The sequence below is a fragment of the Pinus tabuliformis genome, chromosome 6, assembly GCF_031772625.1.
Source record: "Pinus tabuliformis cultivar Carrire ecotype Pingquan chromosome 6, CPIR1, whole genome shotgun sequence".
NCBI classification, from domain to species: Eukaryota; Viridiplantae; Streptophyta; class Pinopsida; order Pinales; family Pinaceae; genus Pinus; species Pinus tabuliformis.
The window spans coordinates 612,166,550-612,189,322 of record NC_142292.1 but is presented as its reverse complement, the minus strand read 5'-3'; the positions used below and the strand labels follow the sequence as shown (position 1 = coordinate 612,189,322).

The window sequence follows — 22,773 nt, the reverse complement described above, 5'->3', positions numbered from 1 at the left end:
TAGGGATTGCTGTCATCAAAAATCTCTATCACTTCAAAGTCTACCAGCGTGCTCACTCCCTCAATATCCAAAGTTATTCACTACAATCACCCCATGGGTATTATATTATGTTGGTTCACCATTCTTAGCTGAATTGGAGACCACTGCAGCGCAGGTTACCCCATTTGTTCCCATGTCTGTTTCGGCAGAAAATTCGCATTTGATCCTAAATCCAGGATGAAATGATCCATCTTATATTCTCTGATCTGTGTGGTTAGTCTCATTTCTCTTCTCATTCTTTTCTTATGTTTTCCGATCTTCCTGACTACGCGTGGTTCTCCTAACACGATCCTAGGGCATCTGTTAATGAGTTCCTGTAAACCTTTCACCGCCTTACTGTCACGCAATAGCTTCATACATGTTTCTAGGAATGTTTTGAGCATAGCTCGGTCCATCTCCAGCTTCGGTTTATATTTTCTTTCGGAAGTGGAGGCATCAATGAATCTCTTCCTAGATTCCATGAAGGTTTCCCAAGTGCACTCCAAATCAAACTCAGCTTCTTTAACCGGAGCTTTGCAAACCCAAGTAGTATCTTCTGGTTGTTTGCCTTTGTCATCTCCTTTTATGATTCCTCTTCAGAGCATAGTGTTCACATTCGAATCTTCCTTGCGTGGCTCAGACCTCAACATTTGCAGGTTCTAAGTTAGGGGAGGCGGTAGTGCTCCTTTGTCCTGTATCCTAGCTATTAGTGTAGGACAATCTTTTGCCTCATGATCAAACAAGTTGTAATACAAACACAATGGGTGCGTTGGGTTTGTGCAATTGCGGGCATAATGTCTTGGCCCTCCATAGTTGTAGCATATCAACTATCCGCGACCTCTTTCGGGTCCTCCTCTGCCTCGACCTCGTCCACACCCCTGAAATCCTACTCGCGCTATTCCTGAATTTTGGTCAAGGGGCTGCGTTTCAGCCTAAACTATGTAGGTGGGAGTTCTATCCATCATTAACTCATAGCTTCTGTGAGTGCGCTCATCATTTCCCACTAACCTACAAAAGCTACAGAACAACTGTTGCAAATTTTGCATATACTTCTGTAACAAGTGACAATTGTCTGTGGCATGTTTTCCTACTATTTGGCAAATCGCACACCACAAGGCAGGTGCCGCACTAGGTCTTGCTGGCGCTTCCAGTCTTAAGGGCATCAGTCCTCCTCCTGCAAGCTAATTTGTGAAAACTGGGCAGTGGTCCTTGTCATGACCTTGACCCTTGCATTTTACACAACATACCTCTTCGTGCACTTTTGGTCGAGTTGTCCTGTCCTATTTAAACTCTACATCTCAAGGAATAAATTCTTCAATTACATGTGGATTTGTTGAACTCCTAAGTTAGGATCCTACATCAGGGTCTCATGTAGCCTCATAGCAATCTCTAATTCTTCCACCTAAGTTGTTATCTTCTGTTGCAATAGCGCACTCCTTAAATGTGGCATTAGCGAAGCTACAAACCACTCGCGATGTTGTCCATCTATCAGATTCATTTTAGCTTTGCGGATCATACGTTTTAGCCTTTGATCTAGCTCCCAAGGAGTCTCACCTGGTAGCATCATCATCTCTTTGAATCCAATGATCTACTATGCTTTAGACTTAAATTCTCTATTTAGCGCTTCTTGGATATCCAAGATTCCCACATTTGGATTATCATTGGAGTGCTTAATATACCAGGTTAGCGCATTGTCCTGTAGGGTGCTAACGAGTGTTTCTTTCTTGATATTGTCATCTGTAATTCCTTTCACTTCCCATACAACCCTTACCATGAACCAGAATTGGTCGCGATCGTCATTTCCCAAAACTTTGAACACATGCAACTTCACTGTGCTTTCCATATTAAATCGCAGTGGTGGTGGAGGTGGTACGGGTGAAGATGGAGGTGATGGTTGTGAAGATAGTGACAGTGTAGGTGGAGGTGGTATTCGTGGAATTCTTTTCCTTATCAGATGTACCGCACTTCGTGGTGCGACCTTCACGAGCTCTTCCTCATCCCCTCACAGAGATGAAATCAAGGGGTTAGTTTCTGGTCCCTTATTTCCTTCATTCCTATAATCTTTTCCACTTCACATAGACCCAAACATCAAGGTAACTACATAACCCTATTTTCGCATAATAGCATTTTAATCCAACCATTCAAAGACTTTACATACTTACCACGCGGTGCTTTAAGAAAGTGTCGCTCTGCCTCGCTATAGCTAACTGAGGTGTCAACCGCGATCTCAGTAATGAATCCTCCTATAATACGATCGAGCCAATGATCAATGGCACGTGCGATCTTATCCTTCGATGCTTCCAATCTTCGCACAAACTTTGGGGTCCACACAATAAGACCATCAAGTTGCCACCTCCCTTAGATATCTACTAGCTTCATGTTCCACTCATATAGCTCAGTAGGAAAGGATCGGAAGAAGATTTCGTGGATCTTTGTGTATAGATAGTAGTCTAACGACTCTTCTTTAGACAGTCATAGGTTCCTATTCTCCTGTGCTGCAAACTTGTGAATTCTTTTGTCCAACTAGCCTTCAATTTCCTTCTTAGTTCGATTCCAATGATATGACATCAGACATATTTATGCAGATTCCGGTCCTGGCAACAAAACCATTTGTTGGCTTGATGGGGGCCTGACCCAGGTTTGGAGTTATTTAGCCAAACAAATCCCTACACTATTGACCCTTTCGGCATCATCTACAGAGCGCGGATTGAAGTCTCACCCATAACAGTATGGGAGGATGCTGGAACCAAGTTTCTACACCCTTGAGATGACTGTGGTGTCAATTTCATCCAACTATGCCTATCTTCATGTAGGTTACTTCGCGCACTGTTCTAACCTTCAATACCCTCCCAATCTGTTGTAATCGCCCTTCGCGCAGCCCTAACCAGGGACTGAGATGCTTTCGTGCTGCCATGGTAGCAAACTATGCTATTTCCCCAAACTACACTGTGAATCTTACTTATCTTCTTACAGATGTTAGTCAACTTTGCATAAACAAATATTCTATCTTGTATTCACTTAATCAATACAACCATATATATTCCCACATCATATAAACAATAGAAGTGCAATTTATACCCAATATATTCAATGTAGAAAATGGGAAATAAATACACAGAATTGATATGAAACTTCTCTTTATTAATACTTCCAACTATTACAGACTCAACTCACACTGCACACTCAGCTATTGGGGTCTGCGCACTCAGTGTCGGACTACTAGGCCTCTGCGCACTGAGCTGTAGAGCCTTCTCCTACTCTACGACCCAAACTAGATGATCCAAAATTGGATCCTTAAACTCTCTTAAAGCTACCCAAACTCTATAAAAGCTCGTACCAGAGTTTAAAGTCTTATGGATGTCGAAGCCTATTAGAAATAACCTTTGAACAATGACAATTTGCAGCCAGCATAGAGAAACAAGAACCTTCGGTCAAAGCGCATTGACCAGTGGCCCATGGGGACTATGCATGGTACAAAAATGGTAGTTAGGAGGCTCAGACTAGAAAACGAAGGTTGTTTCTAATGCACGTCGCTGGGAAAAACCCCTTGAGAAGGAAAATCCCCGAGTGCATGGTCACAAGGAAAACCTGAAAACCGTGTGAAAAACACTGAAATGACAGGCAGGTCCCGCACTCCAAAACTAATGGAATATCAGAACTGTTTTGGGCAGTAAGCGGAATTGTCGGAGGACCCAACGATGCCATACAGTCATTGACGCGTGTCTGGCAAAAGAGAGAGAAAACCGCTCTCATCATGGGCTAACATCTGAGCAAGTCAACCGCACGATAAGAGTGATAACCATAGGATCTGGAGGCCCTAGATCTAACAGCGGAGATTACGCTTGATGGGAAACCAGATTGGACGGAGAAAATAAGCTTTGGCACATAAAGGTTGAAGTCCGAATGGACCGCTAAGTTGGCAGATGAATCATTTCACAAAGTAACCAAAGTAACGAACCGTTTGAGGAAGAGCTGGCTCAGCTTGTGAGGGGACAAGTGGCCACCTCTCTGTGAAGTGTTACAATGATGATGACGCAGAGCAGGGAATTCCAGCATAGAGGCAGGCAATCCGAAGCGCTGGGAGAGGAAATGAATAGTCAGGGAACGAAATGGTTCTAAGAGCCACGAACAAACAGAGAGTAGAGAAAAAGGAGAAAAAAGCGAATAGTGAGAAGACACTGAATGCACAGAGAGTCTGGGGAGTCACTTGGAGGTCGAGTGGAAAAGACAAAGAGCTCAATTGACAACAACATATGGTTGTTGGAGTTGCTTGGAGGTCAAGAGTTTCACAATGGCATGCAAAGGCCAACCGAAAGAGCTTAGGAAAGCCAGAGCAGAGAGCCGCAAGACATAGCCAGAGCCAAGAGCCAGAGCGAGCGCCAGAAGTGAGAGTTGGGAGCCAGAACCAGAGCTGGAGCCATAGAGCCAGAGCCAAAGTCAGAGCCGCAGCCAGAGCAAGAGCCAGAGCCAGAGCCAAGAGCCAGAGCTAGAAAGTCGAAGAGCTCCAAGAGCCAAGTGATAAGATGTTGTTCTAAGCCCAGTGTTCCTGTATAAAACATTGGAGTTAAGTGTAGGCACTTGTAAAAGAACTATTGCCATAATCCCAGAGAGCCTAATCAAGTTGATTAGAGCTGAAGGAGATGTAGTCCAAGATATCAGGGTGAAATCCATATTGTACTGCTGCCTTATGTGTTTTTTTTGCTGCTGCTTTAACTACTGTGATATGCATTTGTGTATCAGTTTAAGTACCTTCCCATATCAGCACAAACAACAAATTTCAAAGTAAATAATCAGCTGAAAACAAATACAAGCATACACCCATATTGTCAAGCATTTCTTATTTCCGCATTGGTTAAATCAAATAGACTTGGGAAAATTTAAAGCTTTGGAAGTGGGAGAGGCTCTTGTAAGTTAGACAAGAAGTCTAAGAGCCCCATTTTCAGTTCACTAGACTTTACAACTTCCGTTCTTCCACTATGCTTCTATTGCATGTTTTGATTAGATGATTATTTCTTCATCTACTTAATGCCTCACTCTATTTATACAATCCCATGGTCTGCAGGCCATGGGTAGATCTCTACAACTGACATTACATTACAAAATTGAGGGCAGACAACCATATGACTCTTTTACAAGCTATGTGCCCACAAAGTGCAGAGTCTTTACATCGGAGTTACAATTTTTTACCAAAATCTGGGCTCTAAGCCCCAAAACTTCCCTAAACTTTCCTTGGGGGATCCCACACCCAACAGTATTTGTTTGAATGGTCTCTAGGGTTTTCTATATGTTGTAGTAAGCTTTGTCATACCTTTGGAAGATTTATTGAAACCTTAGATGGAATGTTGGTATGAAATAGTCTAGTGTGTATAAATTCTTGATCTGATTGAGAAAATTAGTTTTGTTGTGCTAAAATTCCTTTTCAGAATATATTAAATGTGCTTGAGGATTTATGAAATTATTTGCAAGTTTAAACATGGGTTTTTGAGTGCTTTTATATAGTTTTTATGTGCAAATTAACATAAACAAATGACTAAACAACAATGTTTAACAGACATAAACATCACCATAAACAATATCACAACAGTATATGATGAAGGAGTTCACCCATCCTAAGCTACGTCTCCTTGGTCCATCTTCCAATGGCTTGGACCTCCCTATTATGCTCAGAAATGTGAATATATCAGTTTACAATACCCAAAAAGCTCTAAAACCTATTCGAATGGTTCATGAATCCCAAAAACTTCCTATGTAGCCTCTTTCTACTCCTGATTTGGTCAAAAATTTATCAAGTTATCATTTTCCCAAGTTTGGCTGTTATTCACTCTACAAAATCCCCAAAATCCAGCACCTAACACATAATTTTCCCCCAGAATGTGTTAACGGAGCACCATTTTTCCCAAATTCTAGTGAAAATTGTGGATGCCTTAATTCGGCCTATAAGACCATAAGTCTAAAAAGTTTGGGCACATGGGGGGCCATGTGCCCGGGGCTAAGGCCAACGGACCTCCCCCACTGGTCAAGCCCCCCTCTCCTCTCTGTTGGTGGTGGTGTGGTGGTGGTGTGACAAAAGGTTGCTCCTACGTCCAAGATGGAACACATTCAACTTTAAATGAAACCCGCAAACAATATATGTTAATACTCATGTGTATGGTGTATTGGCAGAAGGCTTTGCTCGGTTGTTGTTGGTTGCAATTTCAACCCTCGCTACCTTTGCCTGGACTTGACTCATAATTTTGGTGGCCCTCGTGCTACCACGTGGATGCCTCCGGCTGGGCCACGTGTCAGCCCGTGGTTGGCCAGCAACCAACCAATAATAATATGCCAAATTGCACCAATTATAATGTGCCACTTTGCACAACATGATTTCTTGAGCTTGTTTGCAAGTCAACCTTCCACATACACCTACCTAGTAAGTGCCATGTCAAAAGTACGGACTATTGATTGGGCTATCAATTTTTTTTTTTAATTTTGCCTGTTTGGGAAAGTGAATAGTACATGATTTTGGGAGCATACTGTGTCTGTTTCACATGAAATGATTTGTGCCAGATTTAGGATGATGAGCACTATGCATTCATTTAGGTTCCACACTGATCCAACAACATTGAATTTTGAGCTATTTGTTTTAGCATCTAATCAGTTCCCTAGCAAGACATTGAAGAGTATATGTCTCTTGTTTGGGTATATGATATAAATAAAGCTGAAATGGTTCTATGATTTTGATATGGCTAACATCATGCTTCTACGGTTCTGTTTGTACTTTCTATTGAAGTTGTGTAGGTACACAAATCTTCAACTTGGTGAAGATGCTCATTGATGTGATAAGCATGATGGGGATGATGATAAATCTAATGAAATGGTTGGAAGCCATCAAAGATTCTCTGGTGTTGAAAAGAAGAAGTTGATCTCCCAGAGGAAGCATGAATAGAAGGTATCTCCCTAAGATTAATAGGGAGTCTGGATAAAGAAGTTCTTCCTCATTGAGAGGGAGTGAAAGATATGGTTCTCTGCTTCATGTGTCATGCACTAGACCAGGACTAATAGGTGTAAGTCTGAGTGAAGGCCATGAACAGGAAAATAAAATTGCAGAATGCATTTTGAAATGTTGCTAGAAGAAGGAAAGTAGGATGCAACTAAAGAATATGTTGTTGCATATGAAGTAGGAAGAAAAATGTATGATTGAGGAATCTTCTGTAAAATATTTAATTGATAGTCCTACTCTGGAAAGTTGAGAAGAAACATTTGTTTCCTGGAAGAACCCGGAGGTTTTTATTTGATTATGTCCATGTGAAAGTATATTATTGATTGGGGTTATGTTTGTATAGGTGAATCTCTTGAAGGATTTGATAGCATTCTGGTTACCAATCAGTTTGATTGGGAGAGATTGTTCATTCCTGATTTGCTAGAAAAAGGGGTGTTGAGGCCTGGTGAGTGAAGGATTGCCTAGGGAGACATCTGGCAGACACTTTATGTTTATGTGTGAGTCCCCAAATTTGGAAAGGTGGTGTTAATTATTGAGCTCTATTTTGGATACACACCTGGATTTTTGGGTTGGTGGTTAGCAAGTAAGCTTGATGGTACCTAGAGGGGTTGAAATCTTGAGTCCACCTTAGGCCCACTTGGATAGATTTCCCTGTTTGGGAATCTAGTCCATGGCATTGCAGTGCCTAAATTGTTGAGTAACTGGTTGGATAAATTGCGTTGGTCAGGAATCTAGTGCATGGAATTTTGGTGCCTAAAGTTATTCATGGTTCACATAGCTTGAGATCTTCCATTGTACATGTACATTATGAATACCTCCCTAGTTGAGAGGGAGTGTTGGAAAAAGTAACTATGTTCAGTCTTCAATAATGTACTTGAGCCATTATGTAATGTTCTTGTCAAAAGAATAAAGAAAATAATTATTATTATTGTGACTTATTAAAGCATGGGTTTCATGCTTGGGTCACCATGTTTTAAGTCAACATCCCCATTGAGGACTTCTAGGATTTATTCTAAGTCTATAGAATTGTTGTACATTTAAAGAGACCCTTCTTGGGCTTTTGAATAATGTAAAAAGGTTAAGTATTGAGTCAAATATGAATTATGTAACCTTCACACCATGTTGGCCTAAGGGAAGACCAAGTTGGCTTAAGACCCTATTTGAGCCCACAAGAAGCCTATAAAAGGAATGAAATCAAATTAATTTGGATCATCACTTCTCATTAATTTTGAATTCTCTCTACTGGGCAGAAGTGCGAATATGTGTTTGCTGGGCAGAAGTGCGAAGTGGGTTGTTTAGAAAGTATGTTGTGAGGAAGTCGAAGTGAATGCTAGTTTGCCTGAGTCTAAGGAGTCAAGGAAAATCGAAATTTTGGTGGTGGTCTCTATCTATTTTTTTCTCTGGATTGGGAGATCAAAGTCTTCCAAGTTGGATTGTTGCTCGAAGTTGTTACTTGCTGCAAGTTGCTGCATAGTCGAAGTTCCTTGGAAGAGGTCAATATTCTAGAGGCTGACTTGGTGTGGAGGGAAGGCTTTGACTGGGTTTTCCCCTCAAGGGGGGTTTTCCCCTTGAATGTGCCTACATCTCGTGTTCATTATCTTATGTGCTGCCAATTTTGTAATTTCTTGATGAGCTAAAGAAAGAATATATAAAGAATCATAATAATAAGAAACATCACAAGTAATTATCAAGATCAAGAAAATATTTACTGCCTTTCTAATTTTCCAATAGAAATATGGTAGGAAACTTCTTGCATGACCAGCTTGTTGGTGGTATATCTTGGTAGAATATGTGGTGACTCTTGAATGCAAAACACTCTAAGCTAAGTGCAGTCTGGTAAGGTGAACCAATCCGCTAATTCTGACATTGTTTCCATCACCCCAAGTGACATGCAAGATGACTCTTCCTTAAAGAAAATCTTGTACAATGGAATGAGGAAGTGATCCGTTAGACACTTTGTTAGACTCTGTCTTCTATCAGAGATTGATTCTTCTTCAAAACAGGGTTTTGAAGAAGAAATCATTAATGTTGCTTTTCAGATTATGTAGTTTATCTTCAGCTCTTCAAACTAGCAGCGACTTCAAAGCCCCTATCCCTGCACAAGCACAATTCAGAATATCATTAGCAATAAGAAGGCAGTCTCACAAGCAACAAATCGAAACTATTCTCTTCATGCTCCTAGACAAAAGTTACAAGACAGCAGGATCAAAGTGTAACAAATTTAAAATATCAGGTTCTGCAAGCCTTCTGCAGGTGGTGATCATGGCTATAATGGCGATGCTTCCTTTTTCTCCTTGGGGTCTCTCGGATCGGGCTTACCGTTTTACATTAGTGGGAACTGGATTCTCCTATTCTTATTCCATATATTTAATAGATGGGAGGCCAAGGGCATGGAATCTTCAAGCTATTCAATTATGGCTCCAGTCACTTATTGCTACCAAGGATTTCATCTATCTTCTGTACTGCTTTGTCTTTGTTTCTTCACCGATGGCCATTAAGTTTGCTTTGGTATCAGTGTTATGTCGGTCTCTTGAGCTAGTTACGAAATATTGAAGACGCAACTTCAGCAGTGCCAATCTTTACAGAAAATACGTGGAGGATCCCTGTCTGTGGATAGATACGAACACAGCAACACTGAACATTTTGAGTTCAAACTCTGAGATTATGCTAGGATTTTTAGTGATAATTTTGCTTATGCAAACAAACGATGTGTTTGAATATGGATCTGATCGCCCACAGGATTGGCACTGAGGTTTCATCTCGGTTTCTAGCCATATATTCTGTTCACACGCATTATTTTGTCACGATTAAACGAAAAGAGGGGCTGGCCACCACGAAGCAAAACAACGATTGATCTCTTCAAATTCATATACAAGCTGCACTACATTCTAAATTTTCTACTAGCATGTGATTGAACCGATGGAGTGCTAAGTTTGAAGAGCACAGAGCACCCGTTAATGGCCATTCCTTGCAGGACTGGATTTCTTGCTCCGTTTTCCAACTCCTATTCTTATTGCTGTACTGCATCACCAAAATGGATGAATACGAAAAACGCAAAGCTGTTGCCTTATAAGTATGGGGGTTGGTCCATTTCCAGACACAGGTAATCTCCAATGCGACTTCTGGCACAACATGAATATTATGCAAATTACAGGCTTTCCATGGGAGACAGGAGCTTTTTGCGTACATTTTTTTTTTAAGGAAACTAGAAAGGGAACAGTGAAGAATAAAGAGCTCAAAAGTGATCCATTCCAAAGATTGATTCCTTTTCTGGGAGTCAGCATTGTTCTTTCTGGGTTATTGTTTTCTGATACAGCAAAGGCAACCACTCTGTCAGATATGCATAATTTGGTGGGAGGCATCCATGGACCGATGCTTGCAGAATTGGATGCCGACTATGTTGATGTGGAGCTCCAGGTGGCAATCGATTTCATAAAAAGCATGCGTGACAAGAAATCAAGAATGTGCAAGATCATTGTTTCGAATCATAATTTTGAAAGTACTCCATCAGTTGAGGAACTTCGTCATCTTGTTGAAAGATTGCAATCTACAGGAGCTGACATTGTAAAATTTACGACAACTGCCACTAATATTACTGACGTTGCGCGAGTTTTTCAAGTGTTTCCTCACTCTCAATTTCCCATCATTGCATCTGTGATCTCTTCCAGAGGGCTAATTAGCTCGATTCTTTGCCCAAAGTTTGGTGGATATCTTACGGTTGGCTCCTTGGGACCAGGGAAGGGATCAGCTTCGGGTCAACCAGCATTGACGGATCTAATAAACATATACAGGATAAAGAACTTGGGTAAAGATACCAAGGTTTTTGGAATCATAGGAAATCCAGTAGGTCACAGCAAAGGACCAATTCTGCACAATCGGGCATTCAGAGAGATAGGACTTGATGCAGTCTATGTACCTTTTCTTGTTGATGATCTTGCAGAGTTTCTAAGGGTTTATTCCTCCCCTGATTTTTCTGGTTTCAGTGTTACAATACCTCACAAGGAGGCTGTTGTTCAATGTTGCGACGAAGTGGAACCAATTGCTCAGTCTATTGGAGCAGTAAATACAATAGTGAGGAGGCCAAGTGATGGAAAACTTATTGGGTATAACAGAGACTATACAGGTGCCATTTCTGCAATTGAGGATGGTGATTCTAATACGCAGCAATTTGTGAGGCGATTGAAGAAATTGGTGTTATTATTATGCATATCGAAATTCAAAATCGCCAAAGGGAGGATCAACCGTTTGCATATGAATTACAGATACATGAACGTGGCAGTGGTTGCAATGTTTAAGGCAGAAAATCTGGACCGAGACCATTAATAGCATTGCAGTGATATGGTAGCGCTCATCATCCGGATTCTCTTGAGGAAGAAGACGTTGAAGAGGCATTCAACATCATGATTTGGCTAAATAAATACTTAACTCAAAACAGAATTTTCCCATTTATTTTTAGATCGTATTTTTAATACGTGAATTATTTTTGCCCCCAAGCTCAACTGTAAAGACATCTGTCACAGCAGAAGAGGGGTCAATGCGCCTACTTCTATCCTCAGTCCCGATTCAAAAGGGCCAGCGCTCCATATGTCAAGCCATCAGAGGATTTTTTCTATTATTTGAAATGGCAGTTCAAACAGCGCGCTGAATTGGGGAGACCGATTCATTTTTTCCTTTACAGATTTCTTTTAATGTATAAAAAAAAAAATCATTTGTAAGGTAGAGAGTGAGAGAGGGGAGTTTTTCTGAGCGCTGGGAACTGCTGGAGAAGCAGAGAGCTTTGTATTGTACAGTTTTCTGCAGAGAATTTAATGGAATTTCACAGCTCTGTTTGTTGAGATTCATGTGGTATGTTGATTTAGAATAAGTTTTTCCCTTTGTCTCATATGTAAACTGTTTTTTTTCATTCACCTCATGATCATATCTATTTGAGCAAATGAAGTGATTAGGTAGGAATTCATAGTATTATATGCTCCTCCTATAAGTTTGTTCAATTCAATGTTTTCTTCTGTTTAAGGAGGATTCGAAGTATTATTTGCCCTCCTTAGCTCCTCACCGGTCTTGCCATCCCATTTGAAACCAGATTTGGTGTTAAATTGCATGCCTACCTTGCCTCAGTTGATAACCTGTGTAGTCATTATATTTCTCTGTTTGAAGCTGTGATTTTGCCCATGCAGCCCAGAAAAGCCCCGTCATTCCATTAAAAAACCCCAAAAATCATTAAATCAAACCCCCTATCAGTTTACTAGCCTAAAATCTTTATTCTTAATTGGTCAGCCTAATCCTATTGAAAGATCTATCAAATCTGACCCGAGAGAGCCTTCTCATACCTCGTAGGGCTAGCTACGAGGTGAAATGGTTTGATGTAGCCTTGAGAGTTTGTCTATCTCAGCCTAGGTGAATTCGAAGCGCTAACATAGTGGCGACCATACTGGGGAGAACAAATTTGTAATTTTCTCATTGTAGTGTGATTTCTTAAGTCTTAGACGGAGCCTGAAGTTACGCCAGAAGCCTTCGAAAACGCTCTTGTTTTACATCAGCATTAGTAGATAAACGCTGCTTCAGTCAATCTCCCTGAGCTTGTGAATACAACCACTTCATTGACACTTTACCCCAGTACATGTATCAAATTCAGATCTGATGCTGATGGTGGACAGCAGTCAGATACATATGCAGGCTGAATCATTCACCTGGCGACTCCAACTTGATCCAGACATTCCAGTGCCTGTTGATATGTTCATGCAATGGTAGGGTATGTGGCAGACCCTGCACTTTGTAAAGCTCTAGATGGCGTTAGAGAAATGTTAGCGGATATTGAAATTAATGAAGAATTTTTTAGTATTTTCTTTCAATGTTTGAAATCTCCGAAGCTTCATCTTGAAGGCAAAACTAGATTTTATGAGTTAGTTGTTGAAAGAGTTGAAAATGAGATTCAATATCTCGATGAGCAAATTCAGTCTTATGATTTCCAAGACCCTAAAAAGTTCTTGGAAATCCTTCTTCCTTCACAACAAGCAGTAACAGCCTTGCCTATAGAGGTATACATTGACAGTGTGCAGCTGGAAGCATGTGTTGCAGAGTTGGGGCAGCCAACAGAGTCCGACTTCCGTGATCCTATTGCGGCATACATGGACACATTTTTCAGGTTGATGGACAGATCAGGCTGTATTTTCCGTGACCGGGCTCAATATGTGCATGAAGGGCTGCCAGCAATTGCATTTGTGACTTCGTGGCAGCATTCTCAAGCGGCTTCATTGTCAGGTTTAATTGAGTGGTTAATATGGCATTTTAGCATTACCTGATCTATTGTTTGTATAGCAGATTAGAGTAGGTTTTGTACATAAATAAGCAGCTATAAGGGCAGCATCTTGTTTTAGTTTGCTTGAAGTTTGTTTTAGTTCAGTTTCAGTGTGAAAATAAGTCTTCAGCTGTGTTGATTTGTTGATGATGACTCCATTGCCCAATGGGTGGAGGCACTGTCTGCTCTCCCAAAGTTCTGCGGTTCTTGGCACCTCCAGGAAGCTGCAGCTGCCATCCCAAATGGAGCTGATGTTAGACTCTGTCTTCTATCAGAGATTGATTCTTCTTCAAAACAGGGTTTTGAAGAAGAAATCATTAATGTTGCTTTTCAGATTATGTAGTTTATCTTCAGCTCTTCAAACTAGCAGCGACTTCAAAGCCCCTATCCCTGCACAAGCACAATTCAGAATATCATTAGCAATAAGAAGGCAGTCTCACAAGCAACAAATCGAAACTATTCTCTTCATGCTCCTAGACAAAAGTTACAAGACAGCAGGATCAAAGTGTAACAACTTTAAAATATCAGGTTCTGCAAGCCTTCTGCAGGTGGTGATCATGGCTATAATGGCGATGCTTCCTTTTTCTCCTTGGGGTCTCTCGGATCGGGCTTACTGTTTTACATTAGTGGGCACTGGATTCTCCTATTCTTATTCCATATATTTAATAGATGGGAGGCCAAGGGCATGGAATCTTCAAGCTATTCAATTATGGCTCCAGTCACTTATTGCTACCAAGGATTTCATCTATCTTCTGTACTGCTTTGTCTTTGTTTCTTCACCGATGGCCATTAAGTTTGCTTTGGTATCAGTGTTATGTCGGTCTCTTGAGCTAGTTACGAAATATTGAAGACGCAACTTCAGCAGTGCCAATCTTTACAGAAAATACGTGGAGGATCCCTGTCTGTGGATAGATACGAACACAGCAACACTGAACATTTTGAGTTCAAACTCTAAGATTATGCTAGGATTTTTAGTGATAATTTTGCTTATGCAAACAAACGATGTGTTTGAATATGGATCTGATCGCCCACAGGATTGGCACTGAGGTTTCATCTCGGTTTCTAGCCATATATTCTGTTCACACGCATTATTTTGTCACGATTAAACGAAAAGAGGGGTTGGCCACCACGAAGCAAAACAACGATTGATCTCTTCAAATTCATATACAAGCTGCACTACATTCTAAATTTTCTACTAGCATGTGATTGAACCGATGGAGTGCTAAGTTTGAAGAGCACAGAGCACCCGTTAATGGCCATTCCTTGCAGGACTGGATTTCTTGCTCCGTTTTCCAACTCCTATTCTTATTGCTGTACTGCATCACCAAAATGGATGAATACGAAAAACGCAAAGCTGTTGCCTTATAAGTATGGGGGTTGGTCCATTTCCAGACACAGGCAATCTCCAATGCGACTTCTGGCACAACATGAATATTATGCAAATTACAGGCTTTCCATGGGAGACAGGAGCTTTTTGCGTACATTTTTTTTTTAAGGAAACTAGAAAGGGAACAGTGAAGAATAAAGAGCTCAAAAGTGATCCATTCCAAAGATTGATTCCTTTTCTGGGAGTCAGCATTGTTCTTTCTGGGTTATTGTTTTCTGATACAGCAAAGGCAACCACTCTGTCGGATGTGCATAATTTGGTGGGAGGCATCCATGGACCGATGCTTGCAGAATTGGATGCCGACTATGTTGATGTGGAGCTCCAAGTGGCAATCGATTTCATAAAAAGCATGCGTGACAAGAAATCAAGAATGTGCAAGATCATTGTTTCGAATCATAATTTTGAAAGTACTCCATCAGTTGAGGAACTTCGTCATCTTGTTGAAAGATTGCAATCTACAGGAGTTGACATTGTAAAATTTACGACAACTGCCACTAATATTACTGACGTTGCTCGGGTTTTTCAAGTGTTTCCTCACTCTCAAGTTCCCATCATTGCATCTGTGATCTCTTCCAGAGGGCTAATTAGCTCGATTCTTTGCCCAAAGTTTGGTGGATATCTTACGGTTGGCTCCTTGGGACCAGGGAAGGGATCAGCTTCGGGTCAACCAGCATTGACGGATCTAATAAACATATACAGGATAAAGAACTTGGGTAAAGATACCAAGGTTTTTGGAATCATAGGAAATCCAGTAGGTCACAGCAAAGGACCAATTCTGCACAATCGGGCATTCAGAGAGATAGGACTTGATGCAGTCTATGTACCTTTTCTTGTTGATGATCTTGCAGAGTTTCTAAGGGTTTATTCCTCCCCTGATTTTTCTAGTTTCAGTGTTACAATACCTCACAAGGAGGCTGTTGTTCAATGTTGCGACGAAGTGGAACCAATTGCTCAGTCTATTGGAGCAGTAAATACAATAGTGAGGAGGCCAAGTGATGGAAAACTTATTGGGTATAACAGAGACTATACAGGTGCCATTTCTGCAATTGAGGATGGTGATTCTAATACGCAGCAATTTGTGAGGTGATTGAAGAAATTGGTGTTATTATTATGCATATCGAAATTCAAAATCGCCAAAGGGAAGATCAACCGTTTGCATATGAATTACAGATACATGAACGTGGCAGTGGTTGCAATGTTTAAGGCAGAAAATCTGGACCGAGACCATTCATATCATTGCAGTGATATGGTAGCGCTCATCATCCGGATTCTCTTGAGGAAGAAGACGCTGAAGAGGCATTCAACATCATGATTTGGCTAAATAAATACTTAACTCAAAACAGAATTTTCCCATTTATTTTTAGATCGTATTTTTAATACGTGAATTGTTTTTGCCCCCAAGCTCAACTGTAAAGACATCTGTCACAGCAGAAGACGGGTCAATACGCCTACTTCTATCCTCAGTCCCGATTCAAAAGGGCCAGCGCTCCATATGTCAAGCCATCAGAGGATGTTTTCTATTATTTGAAATGGCAGTTCAAACAGCGCGCTGAATTGGGGAGACCGATTCATTTTTTCCTTTACAGATTTCTTTTAATGTATAAAAAACAAAATCATTTGTAAGGTAGAGAGTGAGAGAGGGGAGTTTTTCTGAGCGCTAGGAACTGCTGGAGAAGCAGAGAGCTTTGTATTGTACAGTTTTCTGCAGAGAATTTAATGGAATTTCACAGCTCTGTTTGTTGAGATTCATGTGGTATGTTGATTTAGCATAAGTTTTTCCCTTTGTCTCATATGTAAACTGTTTTGTTTCATTCACCTCATGATCATATCTATTTGAGCAAATGAAGTGATTAGGTAGGAATTCATAGTATTATATGCTCCTCCTATAAGTTTGTTCAATTCAATGTTTTCTTCTGTTTAAGGAGGATTCGAAGTATTATTTGCCCTCCTTAGCTCCTCACCGGTCTTGCCATCCCATTTGAAACCAGATTCGGTGTTAAATTGCATGCCTACCTTGCCTCAGTTGATAACCTGTGTAGTCATTATATTTCTCTGTTTGAAGCTGTGATTTTGCCCATGCAGCCCAGAAAAGCCCCCTCATTCCATTAAAAAACCCCAAAAATCATTAAATCAAACCCCCTATCAATTTACTAGCCTAAAATCTTTATTCTTAATTGGTCAGCCTAATACTATTGAAAGATCTATCAAATCTGACCCGAGAGAGCCTTCTCATACCTCGTAGGGCTAGCTACGAGGTGAAATGGTTTGATGTAGCCTTGAGAGTTTGTCTATCTCAGCCTAGGTGAATTCCAAGCGCTAACATAGTGGCGACCATACTGGGGAGAACAAATTTGTAATTTGCTCATTGTAGTGTGATTTCTTAAGTCTTAGACGGAGCCTGAAGTTACGCCAGAAGCCTTCGAAAATGCTCTTGTTTTACATCAGCATTAGTAGATAAACGCTGCTTCAGTCAATCTCTGTGAGCTTGTGAATACAACCACTTCATTGACACTTTACCCCAGTACATGTATCAAATTCAGATCTGATGCTGATGGTGGACAGCAGTCAGATACATATGCAGGCTGAATCATTCACCTGGCGACTCCAACTTGATCCAGACATTCCAGTGCCTGTTGATATGTTCATGCAATGGTAGGGTATGTGGCAGACCCTGCACTTTGTAAAGCTCTAGATGGCGTTAGAGAAATGTTAGCGGATATTGAAATTAATGAAGAATTTTTTAGTATTTTCTTTCAATGTTTGAAATCTCTGAAGCTTCATCTTGAAGGCAAAACTAGATTTTATGAGTTAGTTGTTGAAAGAGTTGAAAATGAGATTCAGTATCTCGATGAGAAAATTCAGTCTTATGATTTCCAAGACCCTAAAAAGTTCTTGGAAATCCTTCTTCCTTCACAACAAGCAGTAACAGACTTGCCTATAGAGGTATACATTGACAGTGTGCAGCTGGAAGCATGTGTTGCAGAGTTGGGGCAGCCAACAGAGTCCGGCTTCCGTGATCCTATTGCGGCATACATGGACACATTTTTCAGGTTGATGGACAGATCAGGCTGTATTTTCCGTGACCGGGCTCAGTATGTGCATGAAGGGCTGCCAGCAATTTCATTTGTGACTTCGTGGCAGCATTCTCAAGCGGCTTCATTGTCAGGTTTAATTGAGTGGTTAATATGGCATTTTAGCATTACCTGATCTATTGTTTGTACAAAAGATTAGAGTAGGTTTTGTACATAAATAAGCAGCTATAAGGGCAGCATCTTGTTTTAGTTTGCTTGAAGTTTGTTTGAGTTCAGTTTCAGTGTGAAAATAAGTCTTCAGCTGTGTTGATTTGTTGATGATGACTCCATTGCCCAATGGGTGGAGGCACTGTCTGCTCTCCCAAAGTTCTGCGGTTCTTGGCACCTCCAGGAAGCTGCAGCTGCCATCCCAAATGGAGCCGATGTTAGACTCTGTCTTCTATCAGAGATTGATTCTTCTTCAAAACAGGGTTTTGAAGAAGAAATCATTAATGTTGCTTTTCAGATTATGTAGTTTATCTTCAGCTCTTCAAACTAGCAGCGACTTCAAAGCCCCTATCCCTGCACAAGCACAATTCAGAATATCATTAGCAATAAGAAGGCAGTCTCACAAGCAACAAATCGAAACTATTCTCTTCATGCTCCTAGACAAAAGTTACAAGACAGCAGGATCAAAGTGTAACAACTTTAAAATATCAGGTTCTGCAAGCCTTCTGCAGGTGGTGATCATGTCTATAATGGCGATGCTTCCTTTTTCTCCTTGGGGTCTCTCGGATCGGGCTTACCATTTTACATTAGTGGGCACTGGATTCTCTTATTCTTATTCCATATATTTAATAGATGGGAGGCCAAGGGCATGGAATCTTCAAGCTATTCAATTATGGCTCCAGTCACTTATTGCTACCAAGGATTTCATCTATCTTCTGTACTGCTTTGTCTTTGTTTCTTCACCGATGGCCATTAAGTTTGCTTTGGTATCAGTGTTATGTCGGTCTCTTGAGCTAGTTACGAAATATTGAAGACGCAACTTCAGCAGTGCCAATCTTTACAGAAAATACGTGGAGGATCCCTGTCTGTGGATAGATACGAACACAGCAACACTGAACATTTTGAGTTCAAACTCTGAGATTATGCTAGGATTTTTAGTGATAATTTTGCTTATGCAAACAAATGATGTGTTTGAATATGGATCTGATCGCCCACAGGATTGGCACTAAGATTTCATCTCGGTTTCTAGCCATATATTCTGTTCACACGCATTATTTTGTCACGATTAAACGAAAAGAGGGGCTGGCCACCACGAAGCAAAACAATGATTGATCTCTTCAAATTCATATACAAGCTGCACTACATTCTAAATTTTCTACTAGCATGTGATTGAACCGATGGAGTGCTAAGTTTGAAGAGCACAGAGCACCCGTTAATGGCCATTCCTTGCAGGACTGGATTTCTTGCTCCGTTTTCCAACTCCTATTCTTATTGCTGTACTGCATCACCAAAATGGATGAATACGAAAAACGCAAAGCTGTTGCCTTATAAGTATGGGGGTTGGTCCATTTCTAGACACAGGCAATCTCCAATGCGACTTCTGGCACAACATGAATATTATGCAAATTACAGGCTTTCCATGGGAGACAGGAGCTTTTTGCGTACATTTTTTTTTTAAGGAAACTAGAAAGGGAACAGTGAAGAATAAAGAGCTCAAAAGTGATCCATTCCAAAGATTGATTCCTTTTCTGGGAGTCAGCATTGTTCTTTCTGGGTTATTGTTTTCTGATACAGCAAAGGCAACCACTCTGTCGGATATGCATAATTTGGTGGGAGGCATCCATGGACCGATGCTTGCAGAATTGGATGCCGACTATGTTGATGTGGAGCTCCAGGTGGCAATCGATTTCATAAAAAGCATGCGTGACAAGAAATCAAGAATGTGCAAGATCATTGTTTCGAATCATAATTTTGAAAGTACTCCATCAGTTGAGGAACTTCGTCATCTTGTTGAAAGATTGCAATCTACAGGAGCTGACATTGTAAAATTTACGACAACTGCCACTAATATTACCGACGTTGCTCGGGTTTTTCAAGTGTTTCCTCACTCTCAAGTTCCCATCATTGCATCTGTGATCTCTTCCAGAGGGCTAATTAGCTCGATTCTTTGCCCAAAGTTTGGTGGATATCTTACGGTTGGCTCCTTGGGACCAGGGAAGGGATCAGCTTCGGGTCAACCAGCATTGACGGATCTAATAAACATATACAGGATAAAGAACTTGGGTAAAGATACCAAGGTTTTTGGAATCATAGGAAATCCAGTAGGTCACAGCAAAGGACCAATTCTGCACAATTGGGCATTCAGAGAGATAGGACTTGATGCAGTCTATGTACCTTTTCTTGTTGATGATCTTGCAGAGTTTCTAAGGGTTTATTCCTCCCCTGATTTTTCTGGTTTCAGTGTTACAATACCTCACAAGGAGGCTGCTGTTCAATGTTGCGACGAAGTGGAACCAATTGCTCAGTCTATTGGAGCAGTAAATACAATAGTGAGGAGGCCAAGTGATGGAAAACTTATTGGGTATAACAGAGACTATACAGGTGCCATTTCTGCAATTGAGGATGGTGATTCTAATACGCAGCAATTTGTGAGGCCATTGAAGAAATTGGTGTTATTATTATGCATATCGAAATTCAAAATCGCCAAAGGGAAGATCAACCGTTTGCATATGAATTACAGATACATGAACGTGGCAGTGGTTGCAATGTTTAAGGCAGAAAATCTGGACCGAGACCATTAATAGCATTGCAGTGATATGGTAGCGCTCATCATCCGGATTCTCTTGAGGAAGAAGACGCTGAAGAGGCATTCAACATCATGATTTGGCTAAATAAATACTTAACTCAAAACAGAATTTTCCCATTTATTTTTAGATCGTATTTTTAATACGTGAATTGTTTTTGCCCCCAAGCTCAACTGTAAAGACATCTGTCACAGCAGAAGACGGGTCAATGCGCCTACTTCTATCCTCAGTCCCGATTCAAAACGGCCAGCGCTCCATATCTCAAGCCATCAGAGGATTTTTTCTATTATTTGAAATGGCAGTTCAAACAACGCGCTGAATTGGGGAGACCGATTCATTTTTTCCTTTACAGATTTCTTTTAATGTATAAAAAACAAAATCATTTGTAAGGTAGAGAGTGAGAGAGGGGAGTTTTTCTGAGCGCTGGGAACTGCTGGAGAAGCAGAGAGCTTTGTATTGTACAGTTTTCTGCAGAGAATTTAATGGAATTTCACAGCTCTGTTTGTTGAGATTCATGTGGTATGTTGATTTAGCATAAGTTTTTCCCTTTGTCTCATATGTAAACTGTTTTGTTTCATTCACCTCATGATCATATCTATTTGAGCAAATGAAGTGATTAGGTAGGAATTCATAGTATTATATGCTCCTCCTATAAGTTTGTTCAATTCAATGTTTTCTTCTGTTTAAGGAGGATTCGAAGTATTATTTGCCCTCCTTAGCTCCTCACCGGTCTTGCCATCCCATTTGAAACCAGATTTGGTGTTAAATTGCATGCCTACCTTGCCTCAGTTGATAACCTGTGTAGTCATTATATTTCTCTGTTTGAAGCTGTGATTTTGCCCATGCAGCCCAGAAAAGCCCCGTCATTCCATCAAAAATCCCCAAAAATCATTAAATCAAACCCCCTATCAATTTACTAGCCTAAAATCTTTATTCTTAATTGGTCAGCCTAATCCTATTGAAAGATCTATCAAATCTGACCCGAGAGAGCCTTCTCATACCTCGTAGGGCTAGCTACGAGGTGAAATGGTTTGATGTAGCCTTGAGAGTTTGTCTATCTCAGCCTAGGTGAATTCCAAGCGCTAACACACTCCATGACTCCTTTGTGGCTACACTCCGAAATACACTTGTAATAGATGTGCACAACAGTTTCCTTGGGTCTCCAAGTCCAAATCATGCCAGGAAAATAGTTATGAGTGCATATTGCATCCAGTAAGTAAGAAGACATATAGATCCTCACATTCTTACCCTTGGGAGGGTTCTTAGCATTAGTTACATGAGTCCTCAGTTGTTGAGCCAATGAGTCCAACCAGTTGGATGGTTTTCCTTCTTTCACAACCGGATGCAGCAAGAATTCCAAGCCTTCGGGAAAGGTCTCGATACTCTTCTTTCCATATATTTGACAACATAGAACTATCAAGTACTAAAATGCCTTCCTGAGAGATTTGGTGTTGTAAGTGTTTCAGGGTGTCTAGAAGAATTTGGACGGCTCTTTCACCCAAATTTTGATGGCATCCTTCATGCTTAAGTAGCTAATGACACATAGAAGTGAGAATCCAAGTAAGATTATGGCTACAGAAAATGATACATAAAGTGAAAATCATGCACCATAAAAGAGCAAAGCCTTCATCCACTAAAACTATTAAGAGTCATGGTCTTTGTATTTGTGTGTGGCAGAATCCATTTGACAATGTCTTCACATGAAAAGGTTGGAAACCTGCATGAAATGTTGTGTAATCCTAACCTTTGGACATTGATGTAAACCTACCTATCTTTAAGATATTCTTAGAAATTGCTTGTTGTGTAAACATATTTCACTTTTTTCCATGTAATGTCCCAGTCTTTTTCAATGAATAGTTGAGTGTGAGAGAAAAATGGAATAATGTCAAGAACACTCTCAACTATCTCACTGGTGCTTCTTTATATCGTTTCCTTTGAGGAAGGTTACTTGGGTGCCATGATGATAATAAATGATCGAGAGAGATAACCTCAAAAACCTACAGTACTTGTAGGAGAAAAATGCACTCATGGAAAACATAAATTAGCTCAAACAAAACATCCCTCAAAATAAGATCAAGGAAGCAACCACAAGTATGAGAGGCATAACTACACAATTCTTAGACTTAAGGGAAGAGGTTGAGCTTAGAAACTATTCATTGTGTAGTCTCAGTAGGCAAGGGAGAGGCTTGAAGCTTGAGACTGCATAATGAGCAGTCTCGTCCTGGGAAAATTGAGGTAGAGATTGTGCATTGTCCAGTCTCAGTGGCCAA

At 40.6% G+C, this 22,773-nt stretch overlaps 1 pseudogene; it reads left to right on the top strand.

Moving 5' to 3' along the window:
* The first annotated feature begins 10,072 nt into the window (after positions 1-10,072).
* Positions 10,073-11,320, top strand: LOC149260068 (bifunctional 3-dehydroquinate dehydratase/shikimate dehydrogenase, chloroplastic pseudogene; annotated as a pseudogene).
* The last annotated feature ends 11,453 nt before the right edge of the window (positions 11,321-22,773 follow it).